The sequence below is a fragment of the Piliocolobus tephrosceles genome, chromosome 7, assembly GCF_002776525.5.
Source record: "Piliocolobus tephrosceles isolate RC106 chromosome 7, ASM277652v3, whole genome shotgun sequence".
NCBI classification, from domain to species: Eukaryota; Metazoa; Chordata; class Mammalia; order Primates; family Cercopithecidae; genus Piliocolobus; species Piliocolobus tephrosceles.
This window is the reverse complement of record NC_045440.1, coordinates 53,174,379-53,197,321: the sequence shown is the minus strand read 5'-3', so window position 1 is coordinate 53,197,321 and position 22,943 is coordinate 53,174,379. Positions and strand designations below refer to the sequence as shown.

Here is a 22,943-nt window from a genome sequence, read left to right as displayed (position 1 = left end):
TGCTTTCCCCATCTCAGATAAACATCATTTCTCCAGGGAAGCCCTTCCTAGTTCCATGGAATGGAAGAACCCCTTGCTGTTTTCCCCATTAGGTTGTAGGTGTCTCCTTTCCAAAAATGCCTCCCAGTGTTTTATTTGTTCTGTGTCTGTCTTGGTCGCTGGACCACAAGCTCCCAGAGTAGAACTTCATGCAACTTTGAACAAGCCACTTGCTGACCTTGTGTCTCAGTTTCCCCAAGTGAGAACAATCATATTTTGCACTTAGTGTTGTCATGGGGATAAAATTCATTTGTGTAAAGTGGTGAGAGCGGGGCCTGTTATGCAGCAAATGATGTCTACGTGCTTGTTAGTGTTATTACTACTAAGGCTAAGGTGTGCAGAGACTCAGAGCTCACTGCACTCAACTTCTTTCTCACCCCTCAGTGGCCCTAAATTGCATCCAAAGAACCCTCGAGCTATAGAGCACAGTTTTCAGACCTCTGCTCTGTAAAGCCAAGGAATGTGCTTATAATCTGGATCTTCCTAGAACAGTCCAGAATCACTGATCAATTTCAGGCCTAGCATTAAAAACAAGGATAAATTTGAACTAATGGATCGCCTAGAGATGTTCACAAACAGCGTTGAGTCAGAGGCAGCCTGGCCATTAAGGGTTTTGTTGGGCAGCCATCAATAATTAAGCCAACATTTGTGTAGCATATACCATGGTTCAGGCAATGCCCTGGTAAAACACTGGCAAAAAAGACCAGTCGCATAAATAGTAAATGCACAACTGGGTTTGAAGCTAATAATCAGGTGTCAGAGTCATACTCTTCTTTCTTTCTTTTTTCTTTTGCAAATGGGGGCGGGGGTCGGGGAGACTCGCTCTGTCTCCCAGGCTGGAGTGCAGAGGTGCAATCACAGCTCACTGCAGCCTCAAGCTCCTGGGCTTTAGCAATCCTCCCACTTCAGCCTCCTGAGTAGTGATGAGTACAGGTGCATGCCACCATGCCCAGTTAAGTTTTTAAATTTGTTACATTTTAAAGGCTTTTTTAGAGACAGGGGTCTTGCTATGTTCCCTGGGCTGGTCTCCACCTCCTGGGCTCAAGCAATCCTCCTGCATCAGCTTCCCGGGTAGCTTAGATGACAGGCTGGAGTCGTGATCTTAATAGCTGCAGTCTAATGCCTCTCTCTCATTATGGCGATTTGGTTTTTGTATGTTTTGGGTTCAGCATTGCAGGAAAGGCTCTGCTACCATAAAAACTTAAAACTGTTTCGCTAGAGCATGCCTGGATACCAAGGTCTTTTCAGACTTTCAGTGGACGTGTTTTTTTATTTTCCCAGTGCTGGTACTGAGGCATGGGTTTGCCTACAATATTTGTGCTGGGCTGTGTGGATGTACAGAGCAATGTGAATGTGGGGCAGGTCTGGCTGGATGAAGAAGGGAGAGGTGGGAGCTGAGCCTCCAGGAGCACCCATGTGTTGGCCCTGGGCCCCATCTTCACGAAGGGCAGCCCCTCAGTCCTCCCGCGCAGCCCACCGTGAGTGTATGCTCCTCATCTCACAACACCAGAGGGAAGCCTGGATCTGGGAGCGGGCCCTAATAACCGCAAGCTGCAAGGTAGCCTGAGAAATGGCTCTGGAGGGCGGCCACAGAGCACGTTTCTGCAGCTGCCTTGTGCTAATAATTTAATCCTCGTCTATACCTTCTCCTCCTCGTCGTCAGTTTGTCTTCTTTCAAAGAGTCAAAAGAGCAGATTACCGTCACCTGCCACTACGCCCGCTCTCTGATGCAGGCTCACCTACGTGTAGAAGATAAGTGCATCTATGTGCACCGCTCCTCTCCCTCCAGCTTTGGGAACACCCAGCTCCGAGCCTGGCCGACCCGCTTTCCTCTCGCCTCATTGCCTAACTGGCACGTGTGCTGCACAGAGAGTCTCCAAGTTCCAGGCTGCGCTAATATTTCCTAAGTTGACTGCCTTTGCTGGGACTTCATTAGGAAAGGGCTGCTTTTATGTTTTCTGGATAGGTAAAGGGGATTCCTTTCCCTAAGCCGAGTTCCGGGCTCACCTGAAAGTGGGAAGTAAAGAGGCTTCTTAAATTAATGGCATCAAATTGAACATGTACAACAATCATAAAGCGACAAGCCTTTTATAACATTGGAGAGCAGTATCAACTCTTTTTTTTTTTTTTTTTTAATCCGATGCTGCTCTTTAAAAATGTTTGTTGTGTGCACGGAACAACTGGTTGCATACTGAGCGGCAGCCCATGGGCTTATTGTTGTAAATAGACAGGTCCGGGGTGGCTGCTCTCGGCCTCGGTTCCTCGGCGCTGGCGGCCTATAGGGGGCGCGGCGGAGGCAGCAGAGCCCGGGAACGGAGCGCAGGGGCCGCGCCATCTGGGTCCGCGAGGACGCGCCTGCAGAGGCGCGCCTGGCTCTACGCTCCACTCCAATACCATCTTCTTCCCTTTTGCAGCTTCCCACTTCCCATCTGTGCCCACCCACGGGTTTCTCAAAGAATTAAAAAAAAAAAAACTGGCATGGTTCACGGGAAAAGAATCAGGAATATGTGGGCTCCCGCTTCCTAGGTTCACAGTGCGGGAGACACGTGGCCGCTGCGGCCCGGCCAGCTTCTCACACCCATTCTGTAGCTCTGATCCCGCGTGACCTGCCGAGGCTGTGCATTTTGCCGCCCGGTGGAGATGGGAGTGCTAGTTGTACTTTATAAGTTGCCAGCAAAACGTTTTCTTTTTCTTTTCATCTTTGCCAGTACTGCCTGCAGACTCCAAAAGGCATCTTCAGAAAGCTGATAATTAAAGCTATGGAATCCGAGCATGAGTAATCATTACCTATTTTGCTTGGGCGCAGTTCTTTAGAGAAAATGATGTCCTCTCCAATAATTATTAGGTTATCATCTTGTCATATTGACTTCTCCAGGAGCCACAATTTGAGGATAAATGTTAGGTCAACCTTTGGTATTCATTCTCTGATCCCGATAAATCTAGTATTCCAGGGGAAAAAAAGCCCAAAACAAAATAAACAACAAACCCCAAATCCTAGGCAGCAGTCATTTCTGAATAGAAGACAACTATATGACTGTTTTAATGATATTTTAAAAAAATGAGTACTTAATAAAATGGCCGTTTTAGCGAGTGATAAACACCTTGAAGCAGCCAGAAATTCAGTATCTCACAGCACATTTTGTGGAACGCTGTCTACATTCTGCCATCTTCCTGGAATGTTCCTCCATTGCTCATAGTAATAGCTTCTTATTGACTGATGAGTATTTGTGTATAGATGGATTACTGCAAATTCAACTTCTCCAAAGACTATAGCCCTAAACAATAGGTACCTGTAGATAAAATGCTTTGTTGACGTGCTTTGGGAAGTTCAGAGATAATTGATGGACAAATAAGTAGGATTTGTATTTGGGCAGACCAAAGGATCTCTATTTTGGCTTTTTTTCTCAATGAGGAGAGAGATGGGGAAGTAGAAAGAATGAGCTGAGTCAAGAGGCTGTCCTCAGGAGGAAGGCCCGTGATTGTGTCTCCCAAGGCAGTGTCCCTGGCATGGCCCCAGTGGAAATTCCTGGCTTGCTTTGTCAACTTTCCCGAGTCCTGGGCCTCAATATCAGCTCTTAGGAGAAAAGACTACATTACAGCCCCAGGAGGGAGGTGGTGTGAATGGGGCTCCTTGATGAATGGATGAAAGGTTTTCAGTAACAAAGGGCATCAGTAGTTTGTGTTTCATCGGCTGAACCAAATCACATACCCCAAAGGTCTGTGTTTTACTGTCAGTGTCTTTGACACCACCCACTCTTTCTCCACACATACCCATTCTCATCTTGAGGAAGGGACTCTGCTTGGCTGTTCTGGAATTTTCTTAACCAGCAATTGTTTTTGTTCTTGATCATATTTTATCAGGTAAGAACCCCATCTTTTCAAATGTGCCCCCAGGTTACCTCATCTTCACTTAGCAAGTGAAAAAAATATTCAAAATTGTACGTAAGAAAAATTTTCCCATCTGAAAATTTGAAGCACTAGAAGTTGAATTTTGCAAGTTTGTTTTGGGTAATCAGCAAGCATATTTCCCTTGGTTGGTTCAGCAACAACATTTCTGTCCCGTCATCTAGTTAGGGATGAATGGCATATTGTGGTTTCCAAAACTGAGACTACATATGCTGCACCCAAACTTGCTCAGTTTGGGAAGCTCACAAGTAGGCTTGCCTTTGATTTTTTTCATTCCCCTGAGTTTCTCTTTTGGCCAAAGAGAAATCGCTTCTGTGCCATTCAAAATACTTGAACTTATCTGCAACCCAGAGTAGAGAAGTAGCTAGTGAAGCCCTTCTTGGAAATTCTTTGGCATGTGGGATGGGGTAGGGTGTAAAAGGAATGGGAAGGTCACAAAAGGTCCTGGTGTCTTTTTTTCTTTTTCTGGAAAAATGATCAATGTTGATCCACAAAGAGAAGCTCAAAAAAAAAAAAAAAAAAAAAATGCTGACAGAGTTTGCGAAGTGCCTTGAGTTTCTCCAGTAAGCTTGCTAAAGTACTCTTCGATTAGTCTTCTTTTGATTATCAATCATTAAACCTTGCATAAGACTCAGCTTGTGCCTTCTATATGCGGTACAATGTCACAGATATATACGGTTCTCTGAAAGACATGGGGGCAGAGAGAGATTGCCTTTGGAGAAGTACATAAAGAAAAACTAATGTAGTAGTAAGAATGTTTTAGAGGCAATCAAGAAATTTGAGAGAAAATATATTGATCTAGATTTCTCTAGAAAGACAGGCATAGCTTAAAATAAAATAATCAAATAAGAACAGGCAGAACAACTAGCTGGCTTCCATGGGCCAGGTGCTTGACTCTGGGGAAACCTCAAGGAACGTAAATTGTAGGGTCTCTGTTTTCCTGCAGCTTCTAGTCTAGCAGAAGAGTTTACCATGTGCAGCTCAAGTAATTGATATGTTAAGAAAACACAACACAACAGAGTCAAAATACAACTTAATTTTGTTCCTGTTGTTCTTGTAAACTTTATTCAGTGGGACCAACGTCCATGACCCCTGGATGAAAACTCTGGCAGGCTCCACGACTCTTCTGCTCATTCTTAGATAATTCAAAAAGTCTTCTGGTCAACTGGAATCACAGACGCAGTTTCATTTCAGCACTTACAGTGTCTGGTTCCATGCAACAATCAAAAACTGACTTTGGCCCTCCACATGTCCTGCCTGTGTGCCTGCAGTGGGGAGGGGAGGCTGAGGAGGCTCTGCTGTCTCCCAGCTCCTGCTCCCAGGCCATCTCACCGCAACTGCTATGGTGGTAGGGCGTGCGTTGGGTGCATGCTGGAAGGAGAGGTAGGAACTTTAGCCCCTTCTAACCTGACTGACTGGTGTTCTATTTTCTGATCTGGCAGATGGTTTGGGTCAACTCTCTAGGATGGACTCTCCTGAGCAGTGAGGCTTTGGAAGCACTCAGTAGCTCCCTTATTCTTGCAGCTCCCTCATTCCTGGTGGGTGCATCTCCCTTCCTTCAGATGGTCAGTGGACCCTACCTTCCTTAGCCCTGGCTGTCCAATGGATAACCTCCACCCCCTTCTTGCCCGGGTCTCCTCCTACCTCTAAGGATCCCTTTTGCACATGTTGGACAGGATTTCTCCTGCTGACCCAGGACTCACAACTGGTCCTGGGAACTCTTATTCCCCTCCGTCCTCCATCCCCACCTGCGGTCAGCAGGTGCAGTCTGTGCTGCATGCATCCGTCCACGCTCTCTGGCTCTGTCCCCAGAGCTGTTTGCCAATGCCTCTGCCATCTTAGGCAGATTCTGGGACAGACCCTGCTGCATGGTCTGCTTGTGTTAGTGTGGCTGGCTCCCATCTCCCAACTGCAGGAACAAGCCTTGAAGCCCCCGTTCCATGGGCCTTGGGGACGTGGGACAGGAGGCCAAGGAGGTCCCTTCACGACCTCCTCTTTCTAATCTAAGCTTTTTCCATATCCGTGATCTGGCTGAGGGATCCAGAGTCGTTAAAGAAGTCATTGGGCTGTTTCCTCTGCACTCCTTGGCACAGGGGGAGGGTAAATGTCCTACTGGTATCTGAGTAGGACACAGAGAGAAAGAGTCTGTCCTAAAATCTGGTTACTCCTCAAATCCAGTGAGCCAGGTGCAATCACCATAACACAAAGAGAAACTGAATTCCAGGTGGTTTAAATAACCTACCCAACCGCAGCAACCCAGTGACGAGCTTGGGCCTCGAACCCAGGCCCACTGAGCAGATTCTGTATTGTCACTGCAGAGGCATCATGCACGTTCAGGATGAAGGGGCCTTGAGGGGAGAGGGCTGCCTCCTGACAGATATTCGGGGCAAGCAAGTAAAGAAATTGGGGTGAGAAAGTGAAAGATCCTCCGCCCCTCCCCCTTTCTTGACTCCCACCGGCCTGCGCGGCCCACGCGGCGTGGACAACAGACCCTTGTGGGCCACCGCGGAGGCCGTGCCACTCGGCGCCGGCCCCACGGCCATCACCGGACCGCTGGAGATGTGACTGGGCTCGGGACATGAGCCCGCTTGTTCGCTCACTCTCAGTGAAAAGAGTTTTGAAATGAGTTCTGAATAGACAGCATTTTCTTTGTGCGGGTGGTAAATAACACAGAGCAAAGTTAGCAAGTTACAGCGCCTCTGCGTTCTGATTCTATGGAACCTTTTTGTAGGGAGAAGGGCAGGATGTTTTTAACTGAATGTGACCTCACGGGAATACTAGAGGTAAGGAGGAAAAGATGATTGAGGTAGCTATGGGTGTTTTACATATCAGAAAGCGTGGCTTTTAATAAAGCCCCATGAAGAGAGAAGCTGGCATCATCCCCCACAAAAACCAGTGCCTGGCAGAGTTGTGGAAGGTGCTATTCACATTAGTTTGGCATTTGTGTAGCTTTGATTGAAAATCAATGGCTTTCTTATGATAATTTTCATATTTTTTTTATTCCTTAGAAAATAATAAAATTTCTGAATGGGGCAGCGTGGAGAAATCCTAAGAGAAATAGCATAAGAGCATTTTGGAACACATCCAGGAAAAGATAACTTTCGACACACCTGTAGACGTTCGCCAGGTAAAGGTAAGAAAAAACATTGTAAAAAGTACATTTAGGTTATTTTATTACATCGCACTGGGTTGAACTTTGAGAGAAAACACATACCACTGACACGAGATGGGCGAGGAGGAGTAAGGAGGGCTCACCTTCTGCCCCTCCCTCTCGTGGGCATGGCCATGGCAGCCGTGTGTCCACCGTGACCAGCAGCGACCACCTGAGTGGTTTCTAATGCCGGCTGTGGAGCAGTCAAAGACATGTTCACCAGGTCGAGGGGATCTGACTGAGTACGATACTCGGCAGACAGTTGCGAAAAAATCAATGTATTTAATACTGCAAATATTACTTGTACAGTATGGAATTTCTTTTAGATTTATATTTGCACTGGGACTGACTCATTTTCTATTTAAGATTTTTAAAAACATCACTTTTTCTGTGCTCAGACGAGAAGTACATCTGTTGCTTTCACATAATAAGCATCAAATATGAAGACACGTTGAATGCTTGAACCATTTGTTTGTCGCTATAGGAGACCTGCAACATATGCATGCTATATGTCTGTTTACTGGAACACAGTCACTGAGGAATCAACCTTCATGGTTCTTTCTTTGAGCCATAAGATTTTTAAAAATCTCTAGCTAATTTAGGTCACTGAAAATGAACATTATTTTGGACTTTTGAATGGGTATTTTGAAGGAGGTTCAGAAGGACAAAGATTGCATTGGCCACTACGCAGTACTTGGGATTGTAGATGAGTTTCTTGAGCAAAGCATAATAACCACTTTTATTTGTTGGTATGATATATACACATAACGTTAGCACTATGACAAGATTGTTCTTTCAGTTCGCATAGAAATTAGCTGTTGGTTCTCAGGACTGTGCAGTTTTCTGTCTCATGACTGTGGGTTAAGGAAAGCACTTGTAACCGGAGGAGAGCAGACAGCGAGGCTTACGGTGCTGTTGTAGTCAGGAAGAGCTTCTGATTTTCTGGCAGTTGGTGAATACATTTATTGCACATAACTTGGAGCCTTGATCTTTCTAACTATTTCAGATAAATTGCTGTCAAATTAGCAGGAATGGTCCCTTTAGATCAACCTAAATAATTTATGCCGAAGTAGTGATTCTCTTGTAAGCCACCTTCATGCGGCCAAGATAAAAATGACATTCCTAGCAACATGGTCCTACATTAAATTACTCATAGTCCTACATTAAATTATTTTGATGTTATTCAAAAATAACATCATTTTTCTTACTGACTTTGTAACCAAACTTTTTAGGTGAGACGGTGTCCTTAGTTTGTGACTTTGCAAGTTATCTGGGAAAACCTGTATTTACAACAGAAATAAAAATTGAAAAAAAAATCCAAACCAAAAAAAGCTTTGCTTTGATTATACCTTTAAACGATTTGAATTAAAGTTCAGTTATGTACGTCACCATATAGGAAATCTAGGCCCTTGAGCAATGTATTGATGAATTGGGGTGGAAATGTAGGAGGATGGAAACGATGGCGGCACAGGTCTCTTTTCCAGAAACCATTTACACAGGCTTACCAGAAGAGGGCAGCGCAGAGCAATGAACTCTCCAAGGAGTTTCCAAACAGATGTCTTGAAACCTAAAGTGGAAATCTCTGCGTGAGAGTAGCCGTTTTTGGACAGCGTCCTCCACCAAAATCATAGATCTCTAAAATAATAATAAAACTCCCCATACATGCTAATCTCGAAATGGGCCCCTTAACATGGAAGGATTGAGTTGCAAGGGACAAAATTTTAATTCCCTGAGGTCATCAGAGATGTTTTCACTTCGATTTTCCTTTTGATTTATTTTATTATAAAAGACTATGTGAAGTCTAGTATTAGTCATGTGCACAAATTTTCATTATACAGCTTTTTGGGGTGATTTTTTTGATGAAAGTATTGAAAAAAATCACAAATTCAGATTCGTGGAAGATTCCCTATGTAACACAGCATTTGAAGCAAAATGCAGCTTAAGGAAGTTTCCCATTAAATCCATATTTCCTTGATGCAAAATGATATCACATTGTTTTACTTGTTAATTTTTTTCTTCTCAGAATTACCACCAAAAACATTTTTTGTTTTATAATAAAACACTTGATACTCTACATTGGACATACATTTTACACTTGAAATCTGGAAAGAAAAACCTACTAGACTGGAACAGAATTCCAAAGAACGTGAGGGGACAAATCTCTGGAGACATGTTATATTTTGCTTTAGGGTTACTATAAAACTCAAGTTTCATCGTCTATGCATAAATGTTTAGGGGATCTAAATGTCTTTTCACTAAATTTTATTCTGTAATCTGAAAGTTAGCATTTAAGATGATCATTCTTATAGGCTAATTAGGATGATAAAATCCTTTCCTCTTTTCAAAAGTTCATGAGCGCATAACAAATTGGAACTACTTTTACAAGCCAAGTGTCCCTCTTATGCCATTAGCTTTTTTGGATTTGCCTTCTAGATGACTTTGACTCATGTTAACTTCAGATATTTGACATATCAAGTATGGTTGTCTTCAAAGGTTTCCCAGGCAACTGCAACAATTCATCTGGTTCTAGTCAAAAGTGCCCTTGAACTCTCAGCTCACTTCCCTTCCCTGTATGAGTAATGTGTGTAGCAAAAGGAAAAACACCAAAGACTTCATGTAACAGGCTAATGTGAATGATTTGGTGAAGAGAGGGATGGATTTCACAAAAGGATCCACTTGGATGTTAAGACCTCAGCTGGCTGCCTGTGTGTTCCCTTTGTCAAGCTCTCGTTTGCGTTTAGGGGGAAGGCCACAACCCACATCATGTGTTCTGGGTTCTGTTTAACTCTTCCTCACAGTTCCTAGGGCCCCAAACTCTTATCCCTGGGTAGCCCCAAGGACTCCTTCAAGGCCAGATCGCTGACCCGCCAGGGAGTGACTGCCCCCAAATCTCTGAGAGATGCCTCAGGACTCCAGCTGATTCACACACACGCTGACCTGTGAGAATCATTCTCTGCTTCTTGTTTCTCACATAACCCACTGGGAAGCAATGGTTAGAGTCTTGTTGCATTTTGCTTAGAGGAAGAGTTTTATAATTACCACCCAAATAGTTCCTGAAGAATAGAGGAGAGAGTAATTGGAATCTCTGGTCCTGTTGTTTGTGAAAGGTTCCTCTGCTTAACATTGATTACATTCTCTGTTGTGTTTAAAAGAAAATATTTCACCTCATCTAGGCAGACAGTGAAGTCAGACCATTATCTTTTTTGCCCTTTAGTTTGACTCTTGTCTTTACAGTCGATTGACTAGTGCCTGGAATGATGGCAAATAAAGCAATATAACATGGACAGCCTGCAAATCCCACTCATGGAGCTCTGTTAATGGGAGCAGATTGCTGTCTGAGTACAGAGCTTCTGCAGACGTCTCCTTATCAACTCCACATTGAACTCAAAGTCTAGAGAGCTTCAGCAATTAATGATGTGTCATCTGGATCCAACTATAAAAGCATGGTGACCACCCCTTCCGCCACCCCTTACCATTCCTTTCTCCTTGGATTTGTTGTATTTCATTCTGTTCAATACGCTTACTGAGAAGTAAACATTACATTGAAATGTGTCTAAGTAGGCAAATTTTTAAGAATCTACTTTTATGGGTCTATAACAAATTTTAGGAAGGCTATCTTCATTGATATGTGAAAGTATATTATAGTTGCTTTAGCTACTAGCCCTTCCAACAGCTACATTTACCACTGTGATTGTCACTTTGAATAATCCTTGGGTTATTAAAATTAAGATAGATAAATATAATTTTATAGTAGGAAATGTAGTTGTCAGGATGTGAAATAATAGTAATCAATTTGAATAAATATTTGCTATTTGTTTTCATAAAAGTTTTAATCCTTAAGAGAGAACTCTGACCAAAACAGGAATGTAGCAGGATCAATGAAACAGGTGGCATGAGTCATCTCACTGGCTTTTAATTAAAAAGGATGCTGTGGTTGTTGGCGTGGACTGGACTGCACATAGGCAGTTTTAGAATTTCTTAAGCTGAAATCCAGCTGGAGAGCTCTTAATTGGAATGGACTTATTTTGATAATTTATAATCTGTGTATTCAGAGCATTGATGTTATAGTTTTGATACCTAAATCACCGTTTTAAAAATTCAAAGAGATATATGAATCCCGAGTCTCGGACAGTTATTCCTGAGCCAAAGGATTTCTGTGCAATGCTAATATGTATAATAGAGAATCAGTCTTTCACTGTACAGTTTTGTCATCATGTTTCAATAACTGAATGAATATTCTGAATTAATAAGCATAACGTTTGTATAAGCTAAAGACTAGTCTAAGCTCTGCATTCAATGATGGGAACCTTAAGCAAATGTTTCTTTTCATCAGCTTGTTCAAAAGGCATAAACATAATAACTACAGTTCTGAGGTGATAACATATTGACTGGTTAAAATAGTAAGTGGGTCCGGACAAGGTAACTTAAAGTTATGGGCTGCACGTTGTTTTGAGTACTTGGAAGAATCTGGAAAAAATACTTTTTTTAAAAAAAGATATGTTTACTGTTTATCTTATAGAAAAACAGTCTGAGCATTAAACACCCACTAGAATTTTGGGGGTTTTGTTTTTCTAAAGCATTGGTTAAAATTCAGATAAGTTGATACTTATAGTTTGAGAGAAAAGATGGGGAAATGGAAGAAATATCAAATGATGAGTTAGTTTTAAATTTCTCAGAATGTTCAGGGGACAGTGAGAGAAAGAGGGACTTGCTGGCCATGTCCCCACACCTCCGCTTTGCACCTTCTGCTGAGGTTAGTTCCTGAAAACAGTGCTGGGTCTTTGCACTACATCTGGTTCGGCTTCTTTTCCTCCTTCCTTCTTTATCCGTCACATGGCCTGCCCTCTATCTCTTAAATCTTAGGTCTGTTGTGAGATTGGGGAAGGAGTGGTGTGAACATATGCTCCTGGACCTGGAAATGCCCCTCTGCCCTGGCTCCTTCTGTCCCGGCAGTGCATGTCATTCATTCTCCCAACAAATACGTGAGCACTTCTCTGTGCAGGGCGGGTCTCAGTGCTTTGGATGTGCTGTCTCACTTAATTCTCTTAAAAGCTCTTAGAGGTTGTTCCTGTTACCTTCATTCTACAGATGATGGGACTGAGATTTTCAGAGAAGTAAGGATAAAAATTTAAGATCATAAAACCCCTGCGTGTTGACGTTAGGATTTAAATCTTGAACCACATCTTTCCTCATTGCTGCTTCAGAAACAGACCTGTCTCTAAAGCATTTATGCCTTAGTACTGATATTTCAAACTTTTTTATTTTGAAACAATTTCAAACTTAGAAAAAGCTATAAGTACAAAAGTTGTAGCATAAATAATTCCAGAATCACCCAGATTTCCTAGTCATTCACCTTTGAGCACATTTGCTTCCTGTCATCTATCTCTATTTCTGCATGTATGTATGTGTGTATGTGAATACATACGTATGTTTATATTTTTCATGATGAAATATCTGTGATAATTTGTAGATGTGATTCCCCTTTACTGCGACACATCTCAGGGTACGTTCCTAAACACATGGATGTTATCTTATATACCCCCCAGACAAGTTCAAGTCCATGAAATTAACAGTAATACAACATATACACTTTATTCAAATTCTACCACAGTAAAGACAAACAAAGCAAAACAACTGTGGTCCAGGATTCAATCCAAGCCCATGCATTGTATTTAATTGTCATGCCTCTTTAGTCTCTTTTAATCAGGGACATTTTCTAAGTCTTTATCTCTCATGATCCTGACATTTGTAAACAGAGAGGCCAGCTACCTTGTAAATTTTTCCTGTTTGGGTTTTTCTGATGTTTCCTCGTGATTTGATTCAAGCTATTCATTTTGGCAGGAATTCCATAGAAGTAATATGTTGTTCTTTGTAGTTTGTGATGCGTGATGTCAGGAAGCACACAGATTGATTTTCCACATTACCAGTTTGTTAATTTGGGTAAGGTGATATCTGCTAGACTTCATCATAGCAGAGTTACTATTTTTCCTTTTGTAAGTATCAATCAAAGCAAAGTTACTCTTTTTCCTTTTGTAAGTATTTTACCTTGTAAAAAGATATTTTGGGGATATGTAAATATTTTGGTTCTTATCTCATTGGTTTTAATATCTGCTGATGATCCTTTCCTGAATCAGTTATCATCATCATGGTTGCCAAATGGTATTACCTATCTTTGTTGGCTTCGTTATTGAGCGATTTACTTATTAGTCTAGAGAGATACAGTGTCTCTAATTTCTCACCTGTAGTCTTGTGTGGCTTTATTAGTAATCTAGGAACACACAAAATGCTCCACAATACTTATTTCATTGGATTTTCACAACATACCCACTAGGTAGATATTATTATATCCACATTTTGTATGTGAGGAAACTGAAGAAATAAGTTGGCAACATTTTCAGAAAGAAAATGTTAAAAATTAATCCTTAAATAGCATTGATGATGTCCATGGTAAATAGAGTGAAGTTTTAAAAGTACAAGACAGAATTTAAAAACTATCAGAAAAAAATCATTATAACATTGTGCCATGATTTGTAAACTTTGAAAGCAGAAACCAGGGAAAGAGACAAGACTTTACCTCACCCTGACATTTGAGCGAGGTGAGGTGAGTGGATGAAAACCTGAAAAGCTTTACCACCATGGCCCAGCTTGGAGAGAAGACTGGAAGGATATACAAATTCCAAAGGAAAGAAGGAGAAGATCCCTGAATATGGAACTTTGGTATTTTTCCTGGGCTGAAAAAATGGAGAACAAGAGGAAGTAGGAAGGTTAGAGTCATCAAAGCTAATTTTTATCTTAGCAAATAGCAGAGATTTAGCAGGATGGAAAACGAAAGAGAAAGCAAGACACAATTCTTTAGCTGGCAGAGGCCCAAGCGATGAAGGCGGAGAAGACCCCAGGCGAAGTTTGTCTCCCTTGCTGTAGGACCTCAACCTGTTGATTTTCCTGCCTTTTCCCCACTCATGAAGAAGGAAACTATATGATCCCTGGGGAGAAAACCCAAAACAGGGTAAGGGAAGGCCTGGGGCAGATTGTGTGTCTGGCTCCACTGAATTGTGGTAAGGATCCAATGTGCCTCTACGTGTGTAGCCAGAGCACTGATGCAGGATCTTAAAGTGAAGAATCCTAGTCCACCCACCATAAGTACCCAAACCCAAGGGGAAGCTCCTTTTGACTTCTTCCCATACAGTCAAGTCGAACAAGAGTAGTAGAAGAGAAAATAACCAACTCCCCAACCTGAGTTCCAAGGAGCAGAAATGGTGGGGCATGTGATAAGTAAAGGAGAATTTATCCAAACTAGTTCAAAAAGACAAAAGAGTTGAAAAGCAGTACTGGTTAAATAAGCACACAAGAAAGGAAATGTCATGGAGACCAAAGAAAGCATTATCAAAATGAGAACAGAAAAGAGAGAATAACATATGATGGGAAGGAAAGGCAAGAGAAGTAAAATGGAATGAAACATGCAAGAGATATATCCCTGAAATCCATCTGGAGGATCTCTGGGCAAAGATGGTAGATTGTACATATACATCTACTTTTGCTTTTTCCCAAATCCTCACAGAAATAATAAAGATAATTTAAAAAATTTTAGAAGCCAGGATATAGATGAATGAGATGCAAATGACCTAGCAGGCCCCTCAAAATCTAAAGACAATAGATGTGAAGTTTATAGGGCAAAATCCCCCAGTGGCTAAGAAATTGGGAGTACTTGGTAATTTTAGAAGTGGAAAGTGAAGTGAGACAGTTGACATAAAGGAGACTGATTGGAGGTCCATAGAAATAGAGGGATATTGCCAATACTCCCTCCCTCACATATCGCTGGAGACCAGCCACCCTCACTGAGGCTGATGACACAGGCTTATTTTTTGAAATTGGTAATACAAGAAGATTTCTCTACTGAAGGACCCCAGCCACACCTGAGTGTACACACCCAGAAGTCAAGTGGATTGAGTGAATATTTGCATTCTGGAGGCTGAGATTCCCATCCTCATTCTCTCCCCTACCAGCCTCCTGCAATAATAGCAGACAGGTCTTTATCATCCAGAAATTCCCCTCCTGGGATTTGGACCCAAGAAGAAAGCTCCTGGAGATGTTGACAGCGGAAGACCACCTGCCAGTCCAGCTCCCAGTCAACAAGCCCACTCCCATACCCAGAGCCCCGTCAGCCCTCCATTATGTCACCCTTAAATGTTAGAGGCTAACCAAGGCGTACCAGAGAAATGACGAGTAAGCAAAACTGGCAAACAGAGCAAAGCAGCTTGGAGGAAATGGAAATGACAAAGATGAAGAAAAAACCCACAACTCATATTAATGTCCTCAAAGTGATATAATAGTGAAACAGGTTACTTGGAGAACAGCAAAAAACTCCTAGAAATAAAAATAATTTTAAAAAGTTTATAAAGTGATGGCAAAATACAAATGCTCCATAGAAGCATTAGGAGGTGAAGTTGAGGAACCTTCCTTCCAAATGGAGAAAATATATCAGTTGAAATATAGGAGGAAAATAGTAGGAAAATTTGACACTAAGGGGAAGAAATCATCAACAAACCAATTCAAGATAGTTCCAGGAAAGTGAGCTCCTCAAGTTTCTATTCTTATAGGGTTTGTCTACAAGAAGAATGAAAATACATAGTTAGCACACCTGTAGTTCTGAAATTGTAGAACTTTGAGGACAAAATAATGAACCTTTAAGATTAGAGAAAGAGAGAGTTAAAGAGAAAAATCACAAAATACGATGATTTTGGACTATGTCATAGAAGCAGTGGTACTTAGTCCTAACCTGGATTTTTACACACAGCCAAGCTATCAATCAAGTGTGAAGGCTGAATAAAGATGGTTGAAAATATGCAAGAGTCAAAAACGTTTTAAACATTTTAACTTCCAAGTTTCCTATCTCCAAAGCTACTGGAGGATATGCTCCACAAAATTGAGGACTAAATTAAGAAGGAAGAAAAGGTGGGATCCAGCAAACAGGGGTCTATTACCAGACAGAGGTGAGGGATCCCAGAATGTGGGTGAGTGAGGTTTGAGGATGATAGTTCTGTAGAGCTAGAAGCCGACTGGTACAGAATGGAACAGGCAGGATGTTCTGAGACAGATTCTCCAGGAAGATGAATTGATAATGTACCCGAGGCATCTGAACGTCCTGAGAGGAAATTTCTGTGACTGCATAAAACAGTGTGAGGTCAAATTCATAGTAATGTCTTCGAAAACACTGCAAACAATTATCAGGGTGCAGAGCCGTATTTGGGGAGCCTGAAGCTTATAAAATTGTGGGGGCCTCTTTTGAGATAAGAATACAAAATAATAAATACAAATTTATGTTCCAGAACAAATGTTTATTTAGAATGAGTAAATATAATGATAAGAAATTACACATTTAAACATGCAGACATATATTGAAAGCAAAACAAGTTAAAGATACTGTTTTCATTATTAAATTGTTTTTATTGATTGACAGCCTTTGTATTCCTATATTATTATTATTATTTGTATTTTAATGGAGATGGAGTTTCTCCATTTTGGCCAGGCTGGTCTCAAACTCCTGACCCCAAGTGATCTGCCCACCTTGGCCCTCCAAAGTGCTGGGATTACAGGCGTGAGCCACCATGCCCAGCCTATTCCTATATTGTTTTTAATACTTTTTTGAGCACCTCTTTATTGACAGTGCTCGTATAATATTTTATATGGAAAGAATGGAAAGCTAATCCAATCTTTTTCTAATGTGGTTAATCAAATTTATTTATTTTTAATTGATGGCTTAGAAAGCTTTCTTTCGGCATTACTATTCTTTATGAGATTGTTATAAATGTTTAATATTTCTTCATTATTTATGGCAAGGTGACAATAGATCTTGTTCAGAACTGATAATCAGTGTGATTTACCTGATAGCCAAATCGAAAATCAAACTATTGTGCTGTTTAGATATAATGGTAGCCACTAGAAGATTTAATCAAATGTTAGACCAGAAGCCCTTTCCATCAGTGACCAGGTTTGGTATCTGCTAGGAGGGAAAAGCCTGGTATCTGATCACCAGTGTTTCTATTCTTTTTGCTTTATAGTTTGTAATTTACTGAGGCATATTTAATTCATGATTAATTTTGTTGATGTTTAAGTTACTTATAGTCATATTAAGAGTTAGAGAGGAGTGATATCAGCAAGATGACTGACTAAAAGTGCCCAACACCCATTTCCTGGCCTACCCCCACAAAAAATGAATAAACAATGAATAAACAACTACATTTTGATCAGAGTGGCTGAAGAAGAGTGTGGGAGTATAGCAGGAGTGGCAGAAATCCAGTGGAGCACAAACATTAAGTCTGGGCTCACACAGAAGGAATCATGCCACCCCTTGCCACCCCACCTGTGCCAATTCTCTTATTCAGCTCAGAACCAAGAAGAACTCCTTCCTGTGGGGAAAAGGTAAGCAGGAGGTACCCAGCAGCCCCCATTACCATTGTGGACACAAGCAGTCTTCACTACTGGAGAATCCTACAGTCCTCCAGGTCCCTGAGCTCAGCTTGGGGAGCTGCCTGGAGTTCACATAGCTGCACTGCTGCAAAGGAGGAGCCCACATTGTGCCTCACCTCTTATAGGCCAAGCTGCTACTGCACTGTGCCATCTGGAAACTAGAGCCACTGCTAGAGTGTGTCCTGCTTGGGGATCTAGTAGCTACTATATCCCTTTATCGCTGAGGGCCAGCCAGCATTGCATCATGCTCTCAAACACAGTAGTGCAACATTCCCCAGCTGAGCCACAGCAACTTCTTATTCCCTGGGAACAAGCTACCTAGCAGCCACTCCATGTCCCCCGTCCAAGTTGCTACTGTGCCCCAGCCCCAGCTGCTTGGACTCGAGGCCCAGTGGAGCAGCCATGCACTTTAGTGCCTGAACTAGCCCAATGTCCCACCCCCAGAAAATTGGAAATTTGGTCCAGGGGAGGAGCTACATCCCTGGTATCCAAGCCCTTATGGCAGTCTACTCTTCAGGTTCCTGGATCCCAGCCCAGCAGAGCAGCCACACCCCATAGTGCTGAGCTGATGTGGTATACTGGCCCCTAGAAAAACAGAGTGTTGGCTGAGCTGTGCTGCCCCACCCCTGGACTGAACAGCTGCCGTGCCCCACCTTCCTGGGTCTGGACCAGCTCTCTGGAGTCTGACTTGATGAGACACACATCTCCCTCATAAGTGGCACCTGCTTCCCAGAGCCCAAGCGGTAACTGTGCTCCACTATTATTGGGTCCTTGCTGCCACTGCACCTGGCCTCAGAGAGACTGACCTACTGCTGTATCCTACTGCTCTGGGACCACAGTCATCACTATGCAGTACCTCCACTTCTGATGCCTGAATTGCCATTGTGTACTGTTGGTTCTAAGACCTGAATTGCAGCTGTCTCCTGCTCTCTGGGGACTGAGCCTCTAGAACACCCCTTCTTCCCTGGAGCCATGTCAATGCTGTGCCCTGATTGCCAGGATTAGAGTCACAGCTGCATCCCTGAACCCTGGGCCCAAGTTACTGGGAAATGCCTCAGAGTCAAAGTCCTTTGCTTGGTGGGAGACCTGCATCCACCTGTGCCTCAGAGAATGAACCTGTGCCCACATCTCAGGTGCCACAGTAGTTCAATAAGACACTGAGCCTAGGACCCCGGTTCTATAGCCATTCCAGTCACATGTGTCCTTGAACACAGTGATGCTATAGCTGCCTGTGGCCCATGTCACACCTGATACCAACAGGGATCCCCTCAGCTGTGTGTGCCTACTGTGGGGAAAATGACAACAGGAGAACCCCTAATGCACTTGCTGCCAAGAACCCTAACTACCATGCCACCACCACTGCCACAAACAGCCTAAGACACCGAGGTACACACAGTCATTGCTGATGTTAATCACAGCTGAAGAAGCTGCACAGAGACTACACTACTGTACCCACTCAGAACCAGAGCCAAGTACCCTGCTGACCTGACATCCTAGGACTCATCTACAGGCAAAAAATCTTACCCTATGAAAGCCCTCTTAGAAGAGGCAACTGTTCCACTGTATGCACAGGCATCAACATAGGGACATAAGAAATATGAAAAAACAAGGAAACATGACACCACAAAAGGAAGAACATGATTCACTAGTAACTGGCCACAAAGAAATTGAAATAGAAATTGCTTAAAAAAGAATTAAAAATAATAATTTTAGGGAAACAAGAGAATACAGATAGACAATTCAACAAAATCAGGAAAGCAATTCATGATCTGAATGAGAAAGTCCACAAAGAGATAGCTATCATAAAAAAGAACCAAACAGAAATCTTGTAGCTGAATAACTCAATGAATAAAATTTTAAAAATTGACAGCTTCAACAGCAGACTAGATCAAGCAGAAGAAAGAATCTCTGAACTTGAAAAGAAGTATTTTGAAATAACCTAGTTGGGAGGAAAAAAGAGTGAAGAAAGTCTATGGGATTTATAAGACACTCATTAAGTGAAAAAATATTTCAATATGGAGTTATCAGAGGGAGAAGAAGGGGAAAGGCATGGAAAACTTATTTAACAAATGAGTTGCTGAAAAATTCTCAAGTCTTGGGAGAAAAATGGACATGCAGATTTATGAAGCTTAATGATCTCCAAATGGGTTCAACCCAAAGAGGGCCTCACCAAGGCATATTACAATAAAAATGTCAGAAATCAAAGACAGAGAGAGAATTTAAAAAGCAGCAAGAGAAAAATGTCAAATGACATATCAGGAAATCTCTATTAGACTATCAGCAGATTTATCAGCAGAAACCTTGCAAGCCAGAAGAGAATGGAACAATATACTGAAAGTGCTGAAAGAAAAAAAACCTGTCAGCCAAGAATATTACACTTAGTAGCGCTGACTTTCAGAAATAAAGGAGAAATAAAGTCTTTCCCAGAGAAGCAAAAGCTAAGGAAATTTATCACTACTAGACCTGCCTTACAAGAAATATTTAAGGGAATTCTTTAACCAGAAACAAAAGGATGATGATTACTATCATGAAAACACATGACAATATAAAGCTCACCAGTAGAGGTTCATTCATTGTTAAATTCAGAATATGTAATTACTGTAGTGGTTGTGTGTAAATCTTTCAGCTCTCTAGTATGAAGGTTAAATGTCAAAATGGTCAAAAATAACTATGGCTACATTAAGTTGCTAAGAAATATGCAATAGAAAAATATGTAAATTGTGACAACAAAAACATAAATTGTGGCCGACAGGGGAGAAGTTAAAAGTCTAGAGTATTTTTATGTGATCAAAGTTAAGTAGCTATTGTCTTATAATAATCTATTATAACTATAAGATGTTTCATGTAAGCCCCATGGTACACAAAACAAAAAATTATAACAAGTAAACAAATAAGGAAGAAAAGGGAATCAAAGCTTAGCACTACAGAAAATCATCAAATCACAAAGGCAGACAACAAAAGAAGAAGAATGGAAAAAGAATCTACAAAACACCCAGAAAGCAATTAACAAAATGGCAGGAGGTAAGCCAATACCTATCAATATCTGAATGTAAATAGATTAAACTTTCCAATCAAAAGGCAGAGGGTGTCTAAATGAAAAGAAACCCAACATCCAACTTCATGCTGAGTACAAGAGACCCATCGTAGCTTTAGGGACACACATAGGCTGAAAGTGAAGGGAATGAAAGAAGATATTCCATGCAAATAGTAACTGAAAGAGAAGAGATGGCTATGTTTATAAATAGACTTCAAGTTAAACGATAAATAGACTTCAAGTTAAAAACTGTTGTAAGAGACAAAGATTGTCATTATTTAATGGTAAAAGGGCCAACCTACTAAGAAGACATAGCAGTTGTAAATATATATGCACCCAGCATTGAAATACCTAAGTATATAAAGCAAATATTAATGGACATGAATGAAGAATTAGATAGCAATACAATAATAGCTGGGGATTCACCACCCCACTTTCAACAATGGATAGATCAACCAGACATAAAATTAATAAGGAAACACTGGATTTGAGCTTCACTTTAGGCCAAATGGACCTAACAGACATATATGGAACTTTCAATCTAATAGCAGCAGAATAAACATTCTTCTCTAGTGCACATAGAACATTCTTCAGGAAAGCCCCTATGTCAGTCCACAAAACAAGTGTTAACAAATTCAAGAAGACTGAAATTATATGTAGCATTTTTTCCAACCACAACAGTATGAAACTAGAAATCAATAACAGGAGGAATCTTGAAAAATTCACAAATATGTGGAGATTAAACATGTTCCTGAGCAACCAATGGGTTAAAGAAGAAGTCAAAGGGAAATTTAAAAATATCTGGAGAAAAACGACAATGGAAACATAACATATCAAAACCTATGAACTGCAACAACAATAGTTCTAAGAGGCAAGTTTATAGCAATACATGCCTACATTAAAAAAGAAGAAAGATCCCAAATAAATAGCCTAACAATATGCCTCAAGGAGCTAAAAGAAAAGAGTAACAAATGAAACCTAAAGTTAGCAGGAGAGAAATAAAAAAAATCAGAATAGATATAAATCAAAGAGAACAGAAAAACCATAGACAAAATTCATAAAACCAAGAATTGGCTCCTTGAAAAAAATAAACAAAATCAATAATCCTCTAACTAGACTAAGAAATAAGAGACAAGACTCAAACAAATAAAATCAGTAATGAAAGTGAAGACATTACAACAGACACATCAGAAATAAAAAGGAGCATAACAAACTATTCTGAACAATTGTATGCCAACAAAAGGGATAACCTAGAGGAGATAAATTTCTAGAAAAAATATAACCTACCAAGATTGAATCGGGAAAAAATAGAAAGCTTTAATTTACCAATAACAAATCAAGAGAATAAAGAAGTAGTTTAAAACCAAAAAAAGCCCAGGACCAGATGGCTTCAGAGCTGAAATCTATCAAACATTCAAAGAATAATTATTACCAATACTTCTTCTATTCTTCCAAAAAAATAGAGATACAGATAATACTTCCAAACACATTTTACGAGGGCAGTATTACCTTGATACCTAAGCCAAAGACACCACAGAAAAAGAAAACTACAGGCCAATGTCTCTGATGAATGTTGATACAAAAATTCTCAATAAAATATTAGCAAACCCAATTCAACAATGCATCAAAAATATTATACATCATGACCAAGTTTATTGCTGGCATGCATGTTTGGTCTAACATACACAAATCAATGTGATACATCACATTAGTAGAATGAAGGAAAATAACTCCATGATTATTCTCAACTGACATCTCAATTCTGTGTCTCAACTGATGTGGACAAAACATTTGAAAAAGTTCAGGATTTTTTTTCGGATCTTTCAGGATTAAAACTCTTAACAGTTTAAATACAGAAGAAAAGTTCCTCAACATGATAAAGGCCATTTATAAAAACCCACAGCTAGCATCATGATCAGTGGTGAGCAACTGAAAGCTCTTCCACTATGATCTGATACAAGGTAGGAATGCCCATTCTCACCACTTCATTCAACCTAGTACTGACTACCAGCAAAAGCAGTCAGACAAGAAAATAAATAGAAGGCATCCAATGACAAAAGAAGAAGGAAAATTATCTCTATTTGCAGATGACATGATTTTATATACAGAAAGCCTGCAGATTCCACAGAAACTCTTAAAACAAATACATGAATTCAGTAAATTTGTAGGATATAAAATCAATATAGAAAATCAGTTACATTTCAATACATAAATAACATTCAAGCTGGAACAAAATCAAGAAAATGATCCCATTTTGATTGTTTAGAGATGCTTAGGAATAAATTTATCCAATACAGTGGAAGATTTGTATGCCAAAAACTGTAAAACATCAAAAAGAGAAATTGA

At 40.9% G+C, this 22,943-nt stretch overlaps 1 protein-coding gene and 1 long non-coding RNA gene across 21 annotated transcripts in view; both read left to right on the top strand.

The window, feature by feature from the left end:
* The first annotated feature begins 6,530 nt into the window (after positions 1-6,530).
* Positions 6,531-22,943, top strand: part of ST18 (ST18 C2H2C-type zinc finger transcription factor) — a 312,735-nt gene continuing 296,322 nt past the window's right edge. For 13 of the 19 annotated variants that reach the window (XM_026456244.1, XM_026456232.1, XM_026456243.1 and 10 more), the window contains exons 1-2: positions 6,531-6,728; positions 6,954-7,078. The gene's annotated coding sequence lies outside the window, so the exon portion shown is untranslated. Of the gene's footprint in view, positions 6,863-6,953; positions 7,079-22,943 lie in introns of all 19 variants that reach the window. The other 6 variants (XM_026456229.1, XM_026456223.1, XM_026456204.1 and 3 more) reach the window with 1 other exon arrangement.
* LOC111521074 overlaps positions 6,531-22,943 on the top strand; it is a 192,674-nt gene continuing 176,261 nt past the window's right edge. The window contains exons 1-2 of one of the 2 annotated variants that reach the window (XR_002724862.1): positions 6,531-6,728; positions 6,954-7,078. This is a non-coding gene — a long non-coding RNA (uncharacterized LOC111521074). Of the gene's footprint in view, positions 6,729-6,802; positions 6,863-6,953; positions 7,079-22,943 lie in introns of those variants that run through there. The other variant, XR_002724863.1, reaches the window with a different exon arrangement.